Below are 19,510 nucleotides of genomic sequence, written 5' to 3'. Positions count from 1 at the left end.
TCAACTGATGTTTGTGGAGGCGCTTACTGACAAAAACCACAGCTTACAGTCCCACCCAAGCCACTTCCCAACATCTTTAGTTTATATGCATCATACAAGCACAACGTTTTGGGTTTCAAAAACAACATTCCAGGTGGCATTGGAGTGCGTTCCTCACCCTTTTGTCCACTTTGGTCTCTCGCGGGGTCTTTGTAAATCTCTCCTGATCCTAGTCCTGTTGTGTTTTCCAGTGTATGAATTAAATCCTGTTTTAATTTTGTCAAATGTAAAAACAACGTGAATTTCACAAGAAACATCAACAATGGCATTTCAAGAGCGATTATTAGCAAGATAATTGCAAAAGCTGCTGGGCTAATTATGGTGACCTAGCGCATGTATATACAATTTAAATAAATACATATATTAAATTTAATTAAATTCAAAGTTTTATATATATATATGAGAGAAATTTAAACACACACACACACACACAAAGCATGCATTTTTTAAATACTATTATATTACATTATATTATGTTATATATCATAATACTACTATATATTATATTATTGATAAAAAATTATATATAAAAAAGAACTTATGACATTATACAAATATATTTTGCCTTAACTTTTTTTATTTTTAAGTTTAATTACTGAAATAAAAACTAAAATAAAGCTAAACAGAATAAATAAAAAAACAAACAAAAAAAAGCTTTTTATATAAATATAAAACTAATTTGTAAACCAAGTGCTTTTGTCATTTTTAGTTAGTTTATTAGTTTTCGTTGTTTTTAAAATATTTCTGTTTAGCTTTGTTATTCATTTTAATTTGAGTAATTTTACTTCCTCAACCTTTATTTTCATTTACTTGCCAAGGTAAGATTTCAGTTTTTTTTTTTTTTAAAGTTTTAAGTTAAGTTAAAGTTTTCATGTAATAGTTTGCTGTGTGTGTGTGTTTGTGTTATATATATATATTATTTCTTTTTCAAGTAATTTTATATTATATTCAGCTTTATTTCAATTACAATTTAATTTCAATTTGATTATCAACTAGCTTTAGTACTAATATGTTAATACCAATATATATGTTAATATTAATAACATACTTTAAATTTTCTATATAAAGTAAAACAGGACGACATCCATTTTTGTTGACTTATCCCCAAAGCATAGACTTGATCTCGTTCAACCACTGGGCAGATCAACCACACCACTGGCATCCAGCAAAATCTGCTTCCAACATCACTCCACAGACCAGAAGCTGAGACAGCTAGAAGAAAAAGAAGCTGGTTTAGTTAGTGTTAAAAGCATTCCAAAGCACACCTGACATGAGGTCTGTGGATCACAGGTCAAAGGTGGAGGTCAAGCCCACAGCTGTTTCTAAACTGGTCTTGTGTTGAGGAACGTCTGTAAGAGAGAGCGCTCCCCAACTCTGCACAGCTGGCCTGCACAACGACCCCCACCGCTGACCTACCGTAGGCATCACCTGTGAGGCTCACGTGTCCTTGTGTCTGTCAGGCCCGAAGGGACGGTCCGCACTGAACCAGAGAATGGCAGTTTGATTCTAACCAATGGGGTGCAAGAGCACCGCCACAATCCAAAATGCATGTGGATGGTGTTTCACTGATTGACTGATAATGGAATGAGTTTGGGCCGGAGGGAGAAAGACACAAGCCCCACACATTGACTTGTGAACCAAAAAAAAAAAAAAAAAACCTTCTCCACTGGTGACGACCAAGTACTTCAAGAGCAAAACAGGGCAGCTGGTGGTTTAGAAAGAAAGAAAAGAAAGGCTCAATTAGAAGCAAATCAGGTTTTGTTTCTGTAGACACCAATGTGTTTCAATACTGTGGTTTTGAATACAATCACAAAATATGAAGCAATGGTCTGTACTTAGTTTGTGTAGTGTTTAAATCACAGCTGTTCAGTTTGTATTCATAAAACCTGGACGAGAATGACTGATCCCCTCAGGAACATTTAAGGGTTTTTAATGGTGGTTTTTGATTTCTGAGCAAACTAAGATCCGTGGTTCACATTACTTAGACATTTTTCTATTAACATTTCCACAGTCAGACCTCAAAAATACATTTTGAAACCTTGTTTGCTTTATAATTTTAAGTTTTGACATAAGCACTACAAGGATATGCCAAGCACGTAAACTCACATTTTTATTGTAGTTATAAATCCTTGTGTACACAGAAAAAGTGTGGCAAAATGTGCTTGTTGAAATTTGCTGAAATTGAAATTTGTGTTTTGGAAAGAAGCTTTTTAAAGTACAACACTAGTTAAATACAAAGTAATATTTTGTAAGTATTTCAGCATGTTTTATTCTTAATTAAACTGTATCCTTAAGGAAATTAATTGTACCCTTTGAAAAAATAATGCAATACATTTTAATTGCATCATATAATATATATAAAACCATTTAGGGGTAAATTAGTAAATACATAACTGCCACCTAGTGACAGGTCTTGCACACCTAAAGGAACAAAAACGGTCAATTTTTACCTTTTTTTTTTTCCTGAGAGGGTTGTGTCTCCATTTGAGGCATGATTGTGTATAAATGTTGTCAAAAATAAAATTAAAGTTTTTTTTTTTTTTTTTAAGTAATGTTGATTAAAACACTTTACCTTTACTCATAAAATTTAAAAATGCTTTCTAAAAACCCATTAAAATTCCCATGGGAATGCAAGTCACATTAGCCTACAAACTAATGCCATGACTGAACAGTAGTATATAGCTGTGCAATTTATTTTTTTACTTCATTAAATCCTGCAAAGCCAAAAAATGTAATTTTTATTTTTTATTATCATTTAACAAAACAACAGGAAGAAAAATGAACATTAAAAAAGACTGAAAGTCCACAGTTTGCGATCCTTTTTTAGCTCAGAGACTTTGGTTGGTCCCCCAGCAGGGGTCAATGGCACCTTCTCAAGAGAAGGTGATGGGAGGGGCTGGGAATCTCATGATCCATGCAGTCCAATGTGAGAGGAAGCAGGGGAGGGTGGGTGGAGCCAAGCAAATGATGATGCCAGACACATATAAAGATAACCAAAGAGCAAGACAGAGATAAGAAGATAAGAGTGAGAACTACAACACAGCTGAAAACCAAGCAAAATCCCAATACTGTCAATGCTAAAGCTCTGTTCCCAATAACCTAGTGAGTTGCCTTTTAAGGTGGCATATTAAGTGAGAGCGGAAACTCAAAAGGTGACTGGTTTGAGGTGCTTACATAGGCAGCAACTCAAAAGATAAAGTAGCATGCTTTTCTTAACCAGTGTAATCTCATACACCCCATTCATCTCATACATAAAATTATTTTTCGTTCTGTCAATTTACATTAACACATAAATATATCAATAATAATTCATTTGTTATGTATATTGTATATAATAATATATATACTTATTCTATATTATGTAAATAATTATTATGCATGCTTATATTTTTTGATATTTTCAGTTAAAAATTGTAATATTTTAAATAACATTTTATAATTAAACATTTTTATTGAATTCATATAATATGGACTGCATATATACACAGACATGTGTGTATAGATATATATGTGTGTGTGTGTGTCTGTGTGTATATATATATATATAAAATCAAAACTAGTTTTTTATATATGTCAAAGTAATTGGTGAAATATTTATATTAACATTTAATATACATATAAATAATAATAAAAAAGAACAAAAAAAATATATATATATCATTATTTTATTATTAACATTATATTACAACATTTATCTAGACTTGTCTACCATCTTGGATTAACATTCTATACTAGTCAAAGAGATGTTTCCTTACAACAGTTCCCTAAGTAGGCGCAGCTTATTAGGTTTTTTGGAACCAAGTCAATACATTATGTAAAAAAAAAAAATCAAAGGGTGTGTATGAAACATCTAGAGTGCACTAGTCTGGGTGGCAACACCTTTGAGGGCTGTTAGATTGAACTGGTTTGTGGTTCCATGAGAGGCTTCAGCAGTGTTGCAGACAGGTATGACGATGTTGATTTGGTAAGAGACACATTAAGCAAAGAAGGCAGCGAATTGCAGTGGTTGATTTGTGGCTTGAAAAGCTACAGTCAGTCTGAGCATGGAGGAATGCCGTGCTTTTTGATTGGTTGATTAATGCAATGTTTAGTTCCTCGATAAGCGTAAATGCATTTTTTAATCACAACAGGCCCAATGAACATTAAGTAGGGGGAAGCTTTGTGCAGTAGGCATTTACATGCAAGGTCGGGATACACTGGGCATCTTTGTGAAATAGGGTTTGAACTGCTTTTTTTTTTCGCAACCACATGACTGTTTAAAAGTTTGACATCTGATATGATATGTTGCATAAGTTACTTTAAAAGTACAGACATAGCAAATTCTAAAAAAATTATAAAAATTAAAAGTTTTGAAAAAGTTAAACAAGGACTCAGTAGCTACATTTTTTCCCTAAAAGTAATAAACTTAAGAAAAGTGCTTGGTTATTAAAATAAAAAATATGAATATAAATAAAGTATTTATTTAAATAGCATTCATATGTATTTTTTATTCATACTCATATTAAAAATACAACAAACTGTATTAATATAATCAAATTTATAATAATTTTTTAATACCATTTTATTTGAGGAAAAAATACTGAGTGCAATTTCAAAGTTATATGAACTTGAAACTGATATAAAAATATTACTTAATGTTAAAACTTGTGTTGTACTTAAATAATCTACTTTTAAACATCTATTTTTTTTCACACAGTTTTGACTTGCACTCATGTAAAAGTGAACACTTGAGAAGCAAAGCCAAAATCAAAGAGAGACTGTCTGCACCAAGGTTGCTATTATCCCAGTGCTGTACAAAAAACCATTCAGATGGCTTTTAAACCGCTAGTCAAAGCCCAAAAAAGCGCCTCATCCGACAGATCTTTTCCCCTTTGCCAAGTGTAAATTCAGGACCGTGAGGAGGAGGTGCATGTGTTGAGCCCCACCCCTGCAAGTGCAAGAAGCCAGTGTCTCGTTCCCTGAGCTGATAATGGACGGGCAGGGCCAGCGTCTAGCTGCTGAGGCCCGGCACTACCCCAAAGCAGATCACACACACATGAAACGGCTGGCAACACCAAACAGTACTTGGACTGATTTTGGACCGCAACCAGCGACTCACGAAGTCTACTGACTGTTTGTACGGCGCTAGGATGATTCGAGGAAGAGGAATCGGGGAAATATGGTGATATCACGAAAACAAACAAACAAAAACTCTAATTACTATTTAAAAGGAACATTCCAGGTTCAAAACAAGTTAAGCTCAATCGATTGCAATTGTTTCATGAAAATCAGTTTGATACCTTTACATAAAACTGAAAAACGTAAATAATAATAATATATTGCATTTAAATTAAGGTTAAATTATGTTCTTAAGGCTCAAGGCTACAGTCTGGCAAACTTAGTACCTGCTGAACTCAATGTAAATTCAAGGAAGTTATGTCACTTTGCTTGTATTTCTGTGCACAAACATTTTGCAAAAAAAATTATGTCCCTATAGTTTATAGGGACTTTCTTTTTACAGCAGTTAAATCATCGTGGCAACAAAGTTTGGTTGTAATTTTATACCCAGACAGGTTAGCAAGCGATTTTTTATCACACAAGCCTTACATTAACACACAAAAAAATGTGTTTTCTTTTAACATGTATACCTTTTCAAAGTTTGGGGCCGATAATGGTTTTTATTTTGATGTTTTTGAAAGAAGTTTTTCTGATACTCCCCAAGTCTGTATTTATTTGATTGAACACTACAGCAAAACAGTACAGATCTGTGAAATATTATTACAATTTATAAAATAACTTTTCTATTTGAATAATATTGTTAAAATGTCTATTTAATTCCTGGGATGGCAAAGCTACATTTTCATAAATCCTTCAGAAATCGTTCTAATATGCCGATTTTGGGCTCAATAAAATTTTTTGATGACAATGTTGACAACAATTGTGCTGCTTAATTTTTTTTTGAAAAACACACCTACATCTGATGATGTAAGAGTGTCATGATATTGTCATTTTCGCTCAATTGTATGCATCCTTGCTGAATAAAAGTATTTTTGTTTTCTTTCTTTTTTCAATCCCGGAAGACTGAGCCCAAACTTTAAACGGTTAGCCAGTATTGTCAGGTTAATCGAACAACTGCAGTCAGTTGAGCTCAACATGAACCTAGAAGATTCCCTCTAAAACGGAAGGATAAAATGAAAAAAACCAACATAACCATAATATGATAGAAACCAGGACATATGATTCGACTGATTGGCTTTGATACTACGAAAATTTACAGATAGAAAGGTCGAGGGAATGTGGAAAAACGGAGAGCCCTGCGTCTCCACTGGAAAATAGGAAAAGGAACAAACGAACACCAAAAAAATAAAAACATGAAAACGAATGAACAATAATAAATGGAGGATAAGCGGGCTGAGGTGGGGCCCTTTTCTCTCCTCAGCGTCTCTACCTTTCGAGTTGGCCGATGGGATGAAGCTGGGTTTGGTGGGAGGGAGAGGGGGCTGCCCTGCCTTTGGAGCAGTACTGTTGGCATTGGCCGCTGTGGGCAGCTGGAATGAGTTGGACAGAAAGATGCCATCTGAGGGACGGGGCTTGCGCGCGGTTGGCGGCGGGCTGGGGTTGGGGGCGGGCGGAAGGTCACCGTAGGACTTCCGGGTGGCCGAGAGCTTAACCTGACCTGTTAGCCCCGCGTCCTCCTCAGCCTCCTCCTCCTCCTCCTCGTCATTGTATGAGAACTTGGCAGTGTATACGGTGTCGGGGGAGGTGACCTGGGTTTTGAGGTAGGAGGTGTTTCTCTGAGGCGGGGGCGGAGGGGCGCTGTTGTTGTTAGTGGCGGGGGTGCTTGCGGGAGAAGGGGGCTGGTAGTCCGGTAGGGGGGGTCTGTACAGACCAGGCTCGTCTGGCGTCAGCAGCTTGCGCTCGGCTTCCTCGGCTGCTGCCGGCGCCCGCTCTGCCTCCAGGCGGGTGTAGTACTCTTCCTCCTGTCTCCCTCTGAAGGGGGGAACATGGGAAGAGCTGGTTTAGAGCTGCCTATGCTCGCCCACGCAGACTGCGAGGCTCTGGGTCAAAGCTAACGCTGCTCTGGCCTAATGGATGAACCAATGTAGTAAAGCTAACATTGTAGTAGAAGAAATGTGTTTGCTGATATGATGTAATGATGCTTCTGAGTGAATCGACTAGCTAAAACGGACTCCTGCATGTTGGGGAAGTAAGCCATTGGTTTTATTTTAACATGGCTACACCTGCAAGCACGCAACCATCGCAAACTAGACGGAAACGGAACACCAGCCCTGTCTATAACTGAAGTGCTGCTTGTAGCATAGAGACGTTTTGTTGATTATAATGCAAGTGGTTTTCGCAAACATTCAGTCCACTTTGCAGCTTATTCCATGTCAGACTGTAAATGACAATGAAAAGCAAACAATCTTTTTTTTTTTTTTTCACATTCCATTCAGGGGTAGTTTTATCTGAAATAGTCAGTAACACAGAAATAGGCCTGTGCGAGGGGGGGAAAAAAGGTAAAAAATTTTATCAAAATTTAACATGCTTTTTTTTTTTTTTTTTTTTTTTTTTTTTTTTTAAAGGGATTTGTGAGCAAATCTAAATATTTCATAAAAAAAATGAATATTTAATAAACCTTTTAAAATATTCACAAAATGTTAAATTCATATTTTATTATAATTTAAAGACTATATGAATTAATGAATGAATAATATTATTATAATTATATGAATTCATATTATTAAATGGTACCCCAATCATTTTCTATACGAAATGTCATTTTTGAGTGACATGAAAAGGGACTTTGTTTTGTTTTGCTGTTCAATCAAGAGGTGAGTTCATCTGAAATAGTTTATAACACAGACAGTCTGTTGTCAGGGAAAATGTACATTTTACAAAAAAAATATATTACATTTAAAAAATAACTTTAATGAAACATTTAAAAAAAAAGAAACAATAAAATTTCTAATGTAATTAAATATTTAATTTAGAATCTGAATTAATATAATATTATTTATCAACATAATTTAATATATATAGTATGGTCAGCATCATTGTACAAAAAATAAAAACATAAAAAACAACAGTGGTAAGTGTCAAAAGTCATATGTACAGATTATATATGAGAAATGGCTTGTTTACTAAACCTAAAAAACTCCTTTGAAGATTTAAATCCTTTGATTAAACCTTCTTTATAAATGCTAATTATATGAATGCAATCTAGTTTAGTTTGCATTGTGCTGCTTGCTTGCAGTGCAAACATTGTAAGACTTGACTTTGACTGTAAGCACACCAGATGGTGCTAAAGAGGAGCAAGTCACTACAGTTCACAAATATATGGAATAAAAAAAAAGCCTGGAGCGCATGTCACTGTTACAAGCTCCAGTTGAAGGTCTGGTTGGCATTTGGTGGTTAAGCTTTGGAGAAAAATACCCAGTGGCTGGCTACTCTGGTCTCTGTGCATGGATCCCCTGGTTAATATGTGGTGGTGGGAATGTCTCTTTATGAGAGCATGTGGAGGCAAAACACACATGAGCTAGTTCAATCTGGGACAACCTCCACGAAAAACCAAGGCGGGCCCATTTCCAACAGCACTTCCAAGCAATGTTGTATGGAATGGCAAAAGGTCTCCCAACAAAATGCTGGAGTGTTGTGTAAAGATCTGACATGTGACTCATGCGTTTCTTTGAAGTGGATGGGGATACATCACAAAACACAAGAGAGGAGATGTTGTGAAGACATTGCAGTTGGACATCACAACTGGGCTCTAAAATTACCAGTGGTCTGAAAATGACGCACACAGACACAAATAAAACTGGATGGTCACATAGAGGGGACAATGTTTAGGTCACATTTTAGATGTATGAATGTAAATTCAGACCCACTGGTAAACTGATGACCCGCTGAGGGCATTCTAAAAGTGTAACACATGGGCGTTAAACAAACTTAATTTAGCCTCTGTCAGTTAACAGATCATTACTAACTCCGGAACTGCTGTTAACCTTATTATTATCAGCACATACAGTACTGTATATATATACATAGATACACATTATTTTAAATTAAGCACAAGAGGCTGTGATCTCGTACAGTCTGACACATTAAATATCAGCTGCTGTCTCCAATCACACCCACTTACAAGATCGTGAGGAACCATCCACACGGAAATCGGGCCAAAACCTTGAAAAAGCTTGACGTTAGCATGAATTAACATAGCTGATCACATACGTCTCTATCAGGAAATTATGCCAAAAATCGATTTACTGTATATGGGTACAGATATTGTTTTGGGAATTTGCTCCAAAACAAAATCAAGATCTCACTGTAATTAACCTGACTAATCAGTAGCAAGAGAACTGCTCTGGGACATTCAAATCTATCTGCTGTTGTCGTGACTTGCATTTAAGGCCTGGTTGAGTGGGCAAAAAAGGAAAAGATAATCTGCATCTCATAAGAAGTGTTCTAAAATGTATCTGCAACTTGCATTTTTACACAAAAACGTATTTCTTGACTCTAAGTCCTTTTGTCATCAAAATCATCTTTATTGCATTTAACTACTTATAGAAGTTCCTAGATGTCGCTGGTCCGTTCCGATCACAATACCTTCTCCTCTGCCTCTCGTCTGGCTCTCTCCTCCTCTCTCCAGCGTCTCTCCTCCTCCTGTTTAGCTCGCTCTTCTGCCTCACGCTTAACGATTTCCTCCAACTGCTGTTTCCGTCGTCGCTCCTCGTCCTGCAGCTGAGGTGCACAATGCATAATCAGGGTTAGTTTGAAAAACGCTGGACCAAAGAGAGCATGATGGACTGGACTGACTGCAACTCATGGTCCTAAATATAAAAGACTGATTTGAAATTAAAATGATCCTAAATTTAAATCATTTTGATGTCAATTCCAACCCTAGTTGTAAAACTACTGATATATTTAAACTTAAATTTAAAAACGAACCCAGAGAAACTTAAACTTACACTTCCATTCAAAATAAAAGACATTTATAACATCACAAAAAATTTCAACAAAAAAAAAATCCTGTTAATAAAACATCACAAAAGATTTCTACCTGAAATAAATCCTGTTCTTTTTATTGTTACAAAATATTTCTATTCTTCAAAAAAATGCTGTTCTTTAGAACTTTCTATTGAAAGTATCCTGAAAAAAATATATCACTGTTTCAACAAAAACATTAAGCAGCACAACTGTTTTCAACATTGATAATAATAAATGTTTCTTGTTCACCAAATCATTTCTGAATGATTTCTAAAGGATCATGTGACACTGAAGTGATGTTGCTGAAAATTCAGCTTTACCATCACATGAATAAACTGCGTTTTAAATTATATTAAAATAGAAACCAGTTTATTAAATAATATTCCACAATATTGATGTTTTTTACTGTATTTTTGATCAAACGTAAACACAAATAACTTCTTTCAAAAACATACAAATTACAAACCCAAAACTTTTGAACAATAGTGTAACACATAACATGTATGTTAACTTATAAACCGATATTCAAACCTAAATGTTTAATTTAATTTAATGTTTCAATTTAAAATGGTAACCTAGATTAGCCTACAATTTTCAAACGGCCAACCTGAGGACTGTCAGTCTTTGTAGCACAAAATCTTATTCAAATTAGCCTGCTGTGGTAATTTGTAAAAATGTGTTTGTCAGTGTGGCCCCTGTGACGAGAGGCATCGTGCACTTCACACCATCACACACAGAATCACATGCACACACAGCTGCATGCAAAACAACTTACTGACAGAATTGCAACTTGCAACCTTCTTCACATCTACAGAAAATCATTCAAAGGGTAATCCAAACACCTCGATCAAACTTCATACACAATACAAATACAATTCTCGACAGGTAAGGAAATACAAAACACGGCCATACACCTTTCCCTCCAGAATCAGAAGGAAGCGGACATAAACAGAGACATGTCCAGTAGTCAGGATAGGGGAAGAGGAAACCCAGCACAGAAAACCATGGAGAAACGCAGAGTAAATGAGCGGCAAAGCGCCAGGGTCAATACAGACACCGGAGAGCAATGATGAGTGGAGTAGATGAAGAAACATAGCGATCATGGCACAGAAATGAGGCCCACATGCAAGCAAGCTCAGGGCCGGAGAGACTGGGCTGGAAGAAAGCATGCGCCAACCCACCCCTCATGATGACACTGCACTGAAACAACGGCTGCCAAACCAGCAGAGCATTATCATGTTCATCAAGTGGAAAAAGAGCTTCCAAAGCTTTCTTTGGAATTAATTTTCTGGTTTTCTAAAAGCAAATGTTCATGTTCACAAGGCTGCTGTCATGTGCACATTTAAAGCTGAAGTGTGTGTGTGTGTGTGTGTGGTGTGTGTGTGTGTGTGTGTGTGTGTGTGTGTTTTTATATATATAATAAAGGAATAATAAATACAGGATTCATGGCATGGCATAATGCTGAGTATCACTAAAATTAGTTTTAACTAGTACCTCTATTTCAAAAACCTGGGTTACAGTGAGACATTTAAAATGGAAGTGAATGGGGCGTTAAAATGCACATGGTTTCAATAGTATAGACAAAAAAGACAAAATAAGTATTAACATGATTTCAGTGTGAAAAAAAACCACATTTAACTTTTTTTTTGGTAATTTATATCCGTTTTACAATTTTGTTAATTTAAATGTAGTGACTATACATTATTTTCATTGTCTTATAAATAAGAATAAGACAATAATTTGGTGACACTGGCTTAGAAAGGACAAACTTCAGCTTTAAATATGCATTTTCTCTGATGCCTTTCCTTACAGATCCATTCAGCTCATCTATACGTTTACGCAGCAGTTTTCCAGTGGAGCATAATGAACATCCCAAGATGGAGTGACCAAGATGGTGTCCCATGCTTGAAAAAGTGGAACATCTCTCTCTAAATAATTCCCATGGGTAAAGGAGCTACCACGGCCAAATGAAGGGAGGGAGGTAGTGAACAAGAGGAGACACAGGTGGAGCCGAAACAGGAAGAGAGGCAAAGAGCATAAAGAACATACCAAGTCTAGTACAGAGATTGCTGGAACAGCAGTCTGCTGCAAGAGAAACAAAACATACAGAGCAACCAAAGGGGTGGGAGAGAGAGAATAAATAAAGAAGTAAGAAATAAAGAAAATGAGGGGTTTTCGAGAAGATAAAAGCCAAAAAAAAAGAAAGTGGGCCGGGACGCAGTGATGTGCTGCCAAGAACATTCCAAGGCAGTATGGGTCTGATTAGCGCCAACGGTCCACTTTCCTTCCACAAACACTTCAGCTGGTGAGGAATTTCCCCATCATTCCACGTCTCCCCCACTGAAGCACTGGCAAGATTTTTCCTTCAAACACACGGGATTGTGTTGACCTTCCCTTAGACGGCTCGACCTGCCAACTCCTCAGAGATGGAGCGATATCAAACGCAGCTTCCAGCAGTGTGCTACACTCAGCAGACTCTCAGGTGGATGCTATGCTTCGCATGACAGCTGCTACAGCAGGTGTTGGAGGAGAGAACGCTAGTGGGGGCTGAAGTTTGTGCTAGCACTGAAAGACTCAGACTTGGAAAGCACAAGGAAGCTGTTTGGAAATGCTGCACATACGCCAGCCCACCAAGAAGTCAAGAGCCTGAATTAAACCGCACTAAACTCACGGTTTTGACATTAGAGGCTCATTAAAGGCTGTTTTCTGGACAAAGATTAAGCCTTTAGTAACTAAAAGGGCTGGGTGATATATCTAATATTTATTTTACATCAAATTTTTGGAGATATTAAATCAATTGGCAAATTTGAATATTTAACACATTTAGCCATTATGCATCGTAAAAAATCACAACAAATCAGTTTCATTTGAAAGGTACATTTCAATGATTTGTTAGTCAATACTCAATGTTAAGTTTTATAAAATAGATTATTATAAGGTTATTATACTCTATATATATTAAACTGTATAGTGGTGCAATATATATACATATACACACACATTTTCTAAAATGTAAAAAATATTTATTTTGTTAATATGTTTTTAATTTTATTATTTCAACAAAAGTGCAATAAAATTAATTTTTATATTTAATTAAAAAATGTTTTTTTTTTTATATGTATTTTTGGAGCCTAGGTGTGCTGACTTTTTCCATTATCAATATTTTTTGTGGCACACCCCGTCTGAGATTTTTTTCCAGTGATGTGCCTGCTTTTGTTTTCATTTTAATGAATGTGCTACAGAAATAAAATGTGATTATTAAAAAAAAACTTATATTTACATAATTATATTTACGTATTTTTGTATCACCCAACCCTAGTTACTACCAAAATCAATGTTAAATCAAGTGTTAATTCTTCACAAGACTTAATATGTGCCTGAAAAGGCCTTGCATGTAAAAAAAACACAAAAAAAAAAACATATGGTCATGTCTTGTTACAAACTGTAAGCACATTTCAAATGATCCTGATTCTGATCCTAAGATGTTGGTTAGCCAGTAGCAACAGGTCAGAAATGATTCCATCGCTGATTTATTTTAGAAGTTAAATGAATATTTCATTTTTAAATGGCAGATGAGATCAGGAGAGATGTACTGATCTGGACGAGGCAGGTTGATGCTGGTGCAAGCAGTGGAATCGGCTCCAGTGCTTGGCATCGGAAAGCCCTGCTCCTCCCCTCCGTCAGCGCAGCATATATATACATCAGCAGTGCAGCATGGAAAAGCAATGACATAGGCATGTTGCAGGAGCACATGGCAAAACATTCATTATAACAGCGGAGACTAAAGCATCACGCAGAGAATCCCAGGTTAGTTGTTAATGATTCCATCACCAGTCTGTCCTGCTGCTGACTGCGGATTCAAACGTAACGCAAGAGTCTACAAACATAATCACAAAAAAGACCTGCAATTCGACTTCAATCAGCATTGCAGAAGTTCACAACTATCTCACGGTAGATTTAAGATCCCAAACTTTTCAACAGTAGTGTATCTCATTTGCCGTAAACTTTAGGTTCCCATGTTTTAACATTACATGAATTTCCATTATTTTTTCGAATCAAATATTCCATTCAAATTTTCCTTGTCATTTCTAAATAAGCAAATGCACTCACAGTGCAGATTTTCCTTACAAAATACTTTGAAACTGAGCATAACTAGAACAATTTATATTCAATAAAGATGACTTCACAATTTTAAATGTTTTTGTCGATGGAACCACCGGACCCTGAGTATTATACTACCTTATCTCACAATCTCACATTATAGCAATCAGCAATTAACAAAAACTGTATATTTTACTATAGCTTAATATGCAGTGACAACTACTATACCATTTGTAGATTAGTTACTGGGTGGTTCCAGATGTGGAATAAGTTTACAAAGACTTTTATGGATAAATCATTACCAAATTAGACCAAGACTTTGCATTAAGAAAGGAAATGTGGTGAGTTTTTGATTTCATGTTGACTTTTAAAAAAAATTTATCCACCCAATAAACTCTAGCTATCCCACTTCCCATGTCTGCTCACCCGTGCTCTCTTCTCAGCCTCCAGTCTCTGCATAATTAGCGTGGTGTCTACATCTTCGTCATCCTCCTCCTCCTCATCCTCCTCGTTCTGCTTGGACTCCTGCAGTCTCTTCTGGAACTGCCACTCCAGCATAAGTTTGCGCAGACGGTCGTTCTCCTCAGCCGTGCGTTCAGGTTTGGCCTGAAGCTCCTGGATCTCCTTGTCTAGAAGGTCCACGATGTGAAGCTGCTGCTGCTTCTCCAGTTTCTCTCGGGCATCCCTCTTCCAGGGGTCGGGCGATAGGCTATCACTGGCGGACAGCTCGTCTTTGCTGATGGTGATGTATTGCAGGTCACGTCTTTCGATGGTGCGTGGCTGCTGCTGGGGCAAGAGGTCACGAATTACTGTGTCTTGTGGCGGTTGGCGGGGAAGGCTGGATAGCTTGTCGGGTCGAGCGGGTTGTGGCTGTGGCGGTTGGGCCAACTGGACCGGGGGAAGGTACGGTTGGGGCATCAGCATGGGGGGCTGTGGATGGGGCATCTGTTGGTGCTGAGGGGCGGGTGGCAATGGGCCGTGCTGGTTGTTGTGCATGACTGGGCCGGGAGGGTTGCGAATTTGCACCAGCTTCCTCTCCTGATCTCTTCTCTTCCTCTCTCGCTCCTCTTCAAGCCGGGCTTTTTCCTTCTCATACCAGCGTTGTTGCTCCTCGTGCCCCTTGCGGTCAGCCATGGCTGCGGCGGCCGCTGCCTGTTGCTGTGTAACAGAGGGCGGTGGAGGGAGCGGCAGGTCAGTTTGTGGCTCGTAGTCGTAGTGCACAGGAGGAGGAGGAGGAGGTGGAAGATCTGAACGGGAAGGTTGGGAGACCCCACGGAGCCGGAATGGGGTGCTATCGGGGTTTTCCAGCGGCCAGGGCCACTCTTGTGGTTGCCTTGTATCCTAGAGCCAGAAGACGACGAGTAGTTGAGGTGCTCTTGGCTGGAGTTGCTGGACTCCACCGAGGAGGACATCTGGTGGTTCCAGTGCTCCCCACTGCCTCGCTGGTACTCGGCGTCACGCTGCTGCTGCTGCTGCAGGTGCATCAGGTCTTCCTGGCGCAGGCGTTCACCTGGGTACCCACCCGGCATCTCACACAGCTCCTCCTGAGAGCGCGCTACCCGCTAGTAGGGCACAATGACACCGCAGTGAGACTCATATTTATGCAAAAATGTGATATATATGTAACATTAATGTAACATAGCCTTAAAAAGCTAGCAAAGTAATGCAAAAATTGGGTTTTGCAGACAAATTTAAATTGTGCCTACATAGGAATTACACATGAAAAAGTAGGCCCAAAATTTAATAGATACACCAAAGTAAAACTAGATAAATATATATTTATAAAAAAAATATAAATATGTTATAATTTCAAATGACAAAATGTCATAAAATAAAAAAAAATCATTTGAAAAGCACATTTAAAGGATGCTGTCCTTAGGCATGCTTAATATAATTTAAATTACTAGTTAAATAATGCACAATTAAACAAAATTAAAAGATTTAACAAAAAAAAAAAAAAAAAATCAAATAAATGATTTTTAAACTGACATTTTGGCAAAGCATATTAGAAAGCTACAATATACACTACAGATAAAAAGCTTCCAGTCTGTGGTTGTTTCTTTTCTCTTTTTGATGTTCTTAAAAGATGTATCTTAGGCTTACGAAGGCTGCATTTACTTGATCAAAACTATAGTAAAAACTGTGAAATATTAAAATTTAAAGGCCTGTTCACACTAAGGATGATAACTATAAAGATAACGATAAAGATATAGTTCTAAAAATCGTTCTCAACATTAAAGAAAAGCAGAGTCCACACTACAACTATAACGATAAAGGCACAGAGTAACTATATTGTTGGAATCATTTTCAGAACAATTTTTTCCAGCTTATGAATGATGCAAACATTGACAGCCAATCAGAATCCATCCTGCTATAACAACTCGAGAATTTAAAGCGGCAGATGCACGTGCGCTTAGAATAAATAGACGATATCATTCGCTGGTCTGGACGCTAATATTGTTCTCTTTATAGTTATCGTTCTTGGTGTGAACAGGGCTTAAAGCAACTGTTTTCTATTTGAATATATCTTAAAACAATTTACTCCTGTGATGCTAAGCAGAATTTTCAGCAGCCTTTTCTTCAGTCTTCAGTATATTTTCAAGATTCATGATTCATTTTTACATGAATATAAACTTCAAAAGAGAAGCATTTATATGAAATATAAATCTTTTGTAACATTATAAAGATCTTTACTGTCACTTTTGATCAATCTAGTGCATCCTTGCTGAAAAAAGTATTTATTTCTTTCAAAATAGTCTTACTGATCTCATTTTTTTAAATGGTAGTGTTCATTATAACAATATAGGTTACTATACATTATCTTACCAATAAATAAATAAAAAAACAAGCATTAAATAATGTACAGTTATCGTGCTAGTGTTGAAAAATACTGTGGTACTGCCAGTGTTTTGAGTCATGATACCACTATGGCACCAGGACACCACACAGCACTCATATGCTTTCTCTTCCTAAAAAGGCTAACCTGCATAGCCATGCTGTTGTTAGAGTGGTTATCCATAGCGGGGAGAGGCTCCGGTTCATTGTTTTGCCAGGGCTGGCCAGGGCCCATCCTATCCTGAGATTTGGAGGCTGGGAAAGTGAAGTATTCCCTTGGGTATGTCTGAGTGGGGATGGGATACGCCTCTGGATGGGGTGGAGAGGGCTCCTCCTGTCGGACAAACAGGGTAAAGACAGATTAGACTGAGCTGTGACAGTCTAGATTCATTTTCCATCTCTTTTTAGTGCATTATTATTGATAACAGAAACTAGCATAAGAGTTTGCATGTACAGCATGTGTATAAATCAAAGACAATCAAGGAATGTGGATCAAAGAGTGATTGGCCAATCAGAATGTGGTTACAGACATGATTAGGATTAATTACAACAAGAACACAACAAAGTGTCACGATTCAGGTTTTTATTAGGCTTCTATTAGGCTGCAGTTTTAGAGTCAAAAAAACATGTTCTAGTGTGTGTTTGGATTTGAGAGTTTCTGGTGATTTGATTAAAACCAGAGGAGGCTTCATTGAAGAAGACCCAACCACATTACAAAAAAACAAGTGCAACACATTTTAGCATTAACTATTCTCATGTTCTTCTGGATATAAAGTAGTAACACATATAAGAGATGGCACTACTAACTTACATATTTCAGCAGTGTGTCACTAGCTTAGCAGTGTACAAAATCATTTAGCTTCTCTAGCAATGAGTCATTTTTCAAATTAACTAGGTAGCATGACAAAATACTACGATTCACTTTAGGGTTGGTTTTAAAAGGTTCATTGCAATTTGTTGAGGTCACACAGCAGTGTTCCCAGAAGTCCAGTGAAGCAATCTTACGTCTTCTTTTTTCAAACAAAATATATTTTTGTGTCAAACACTGCTATTTATACGTTTTCAATTCAGTTATAGGGTGTAGGTTGCTGTTATTTTCCCCAGTAGCCCCTTACTCGTACTTACTCGGAATCGTCCAGAATTGATTCAATTCTACGTACATATTTCGTTGATTTACTAAAAAGAACCAGCTCGTAAGAGTAATTTGCTTAAGAACTTGTTAAACTACACTAGTCATGCTGTATGTTTTGATTCACTAAAAAAGAACCAACTCATAAGACTCCCATCCATTTGGAAAGTGGTTGAACTATACTTTTCATACAGTATTTTTTTTTTTTTAATCGTTAAAAAGAACCAGCTCTTTAGAGTAATTTGTTTGTGAATTGATTAAACTACACTGGCCATGCTGTATGTTTCTGATTCAGCAAATAAGGAATCAACTCATAAGATTCATTTGCTTGAGAATCGATTGGACTGTACTTTTCACATGGTATGTTTTTAATTAATTAAAAAAAAAAGAATAATATGGTTAAACTATACTGTTCATGCTGTATGTTTTGATTTGACAAAAAACAAATCAAGTGATAAGACTCATTTGTTTGGGAATCGGTTGGAATATAATTTTCACATGGTAGGTTTTTTAATTTGCCAAGAAGAATCAAGTCAAAAGACTCATTTCTTCAGAAACTGGTTTGGACTGTACTTTTCACACTGTACTGTATGTTTCCAACTCATGCCTTTGGACAATGGTTGATCTGCACTTTTCATGTGGTATACTATTGAATTGTTAAAAAAAAAAAAAAAAAAAAAAGGGCTCGTAAGATTCATTTGTTCTGGAATCAGCTGACCTTATTCCACTGATTCACTTATTCTTTAAAAATGAGTTAGACAACACAGGTTGCACTGTAGATCCAATGCCAGTGTTGCTAAATAGCAGTGCTAGAAACACTTTTAATTCACTAGGGAAAGAGAGTTTTGGCACAAATGTGCAACATTCATCTCAGAGGTGCCGATGACTGTGTGTACTCACATCAGGGCAGAGGTTACCCGTCGAGACCGAAGTGATCTTTCCTGGGGCTCCTGGGTAAACAGGCTTCCCGCCTGGACTCTGGGCCTGGTCTTTGAGGGAAAAAATGAAATAAAAAATACATGTTAATATAATGTCAACCACTTTAAAATGAACCACACTGACAAATACGCCAAGCGTTTTGAAGTGGCACACTTACTAGCCACATTTGGGCTTGATCGGTGGTCTGCACGGTTCTTCAACAACCTGTCCTCCTTCTTTGGTTCAGGATAGGTGTCCCAAGTGCCCTGGGGGCTCTCAGGTGAGCCGTTCTGCACAGAGTTGTTGTAGAGCTCAAAGCCCTCGCTCTTTGGTCTCATCTTTCCCTTGTCTCCACGCCCACGGTCTGATGCTGCGGAGATGAAAAAGAGGCTTGAATTAAACCAAATTCAGCACTGGAAAAGTGCCCATCTCTATGAAATGGGGGAAATCATCCACAATGCACCAAATCAGAATCACTACCAGACATATGTCAAAAGCATTTATATTTAACGCAAACTCTTGAAC

The 19,510-nt window shown here is 37.2% G+C and overlaps 2 pseudogenes; both read right to left on the bottom strand.

Annotated features, from left to right (window-relative positions):
• LOC122144791 lies at nucleotides 1–7,234 on the bottom strand (annotated as a pseudogene).
• A 2,302-nt stretch (nucleotides 7,235–9,536) lies between these two features.
• Nucleotides 9,537–19,510, bottom strand: part of LOC109079036 — a 49,754-nt pseudogene continuing 39,780 nt past the window's right edge.

Source organism: Cyprinus carpio, unplaced genomic scaffold (assembly GCF_018340385.1).
Source record: "Cyprinus carpio isolate SPL01 unplaced genomic scaffold, ASM1834038v1 S000006759, whole genome shotgun sequence".
NCBI classification, from domain to species: domain Eukaryota; kingdom Metazoa; phylum Chordata; class Actinopteri; order Cypriniformes; family Cyprinidae; genus Cyprinus; species Cyprinus carpio.
The sequence above is the reverse complement of the archived record's forward strand: the minus strand, read 5'-3'. Positions and strand labels throughout refer to the sequence as shown.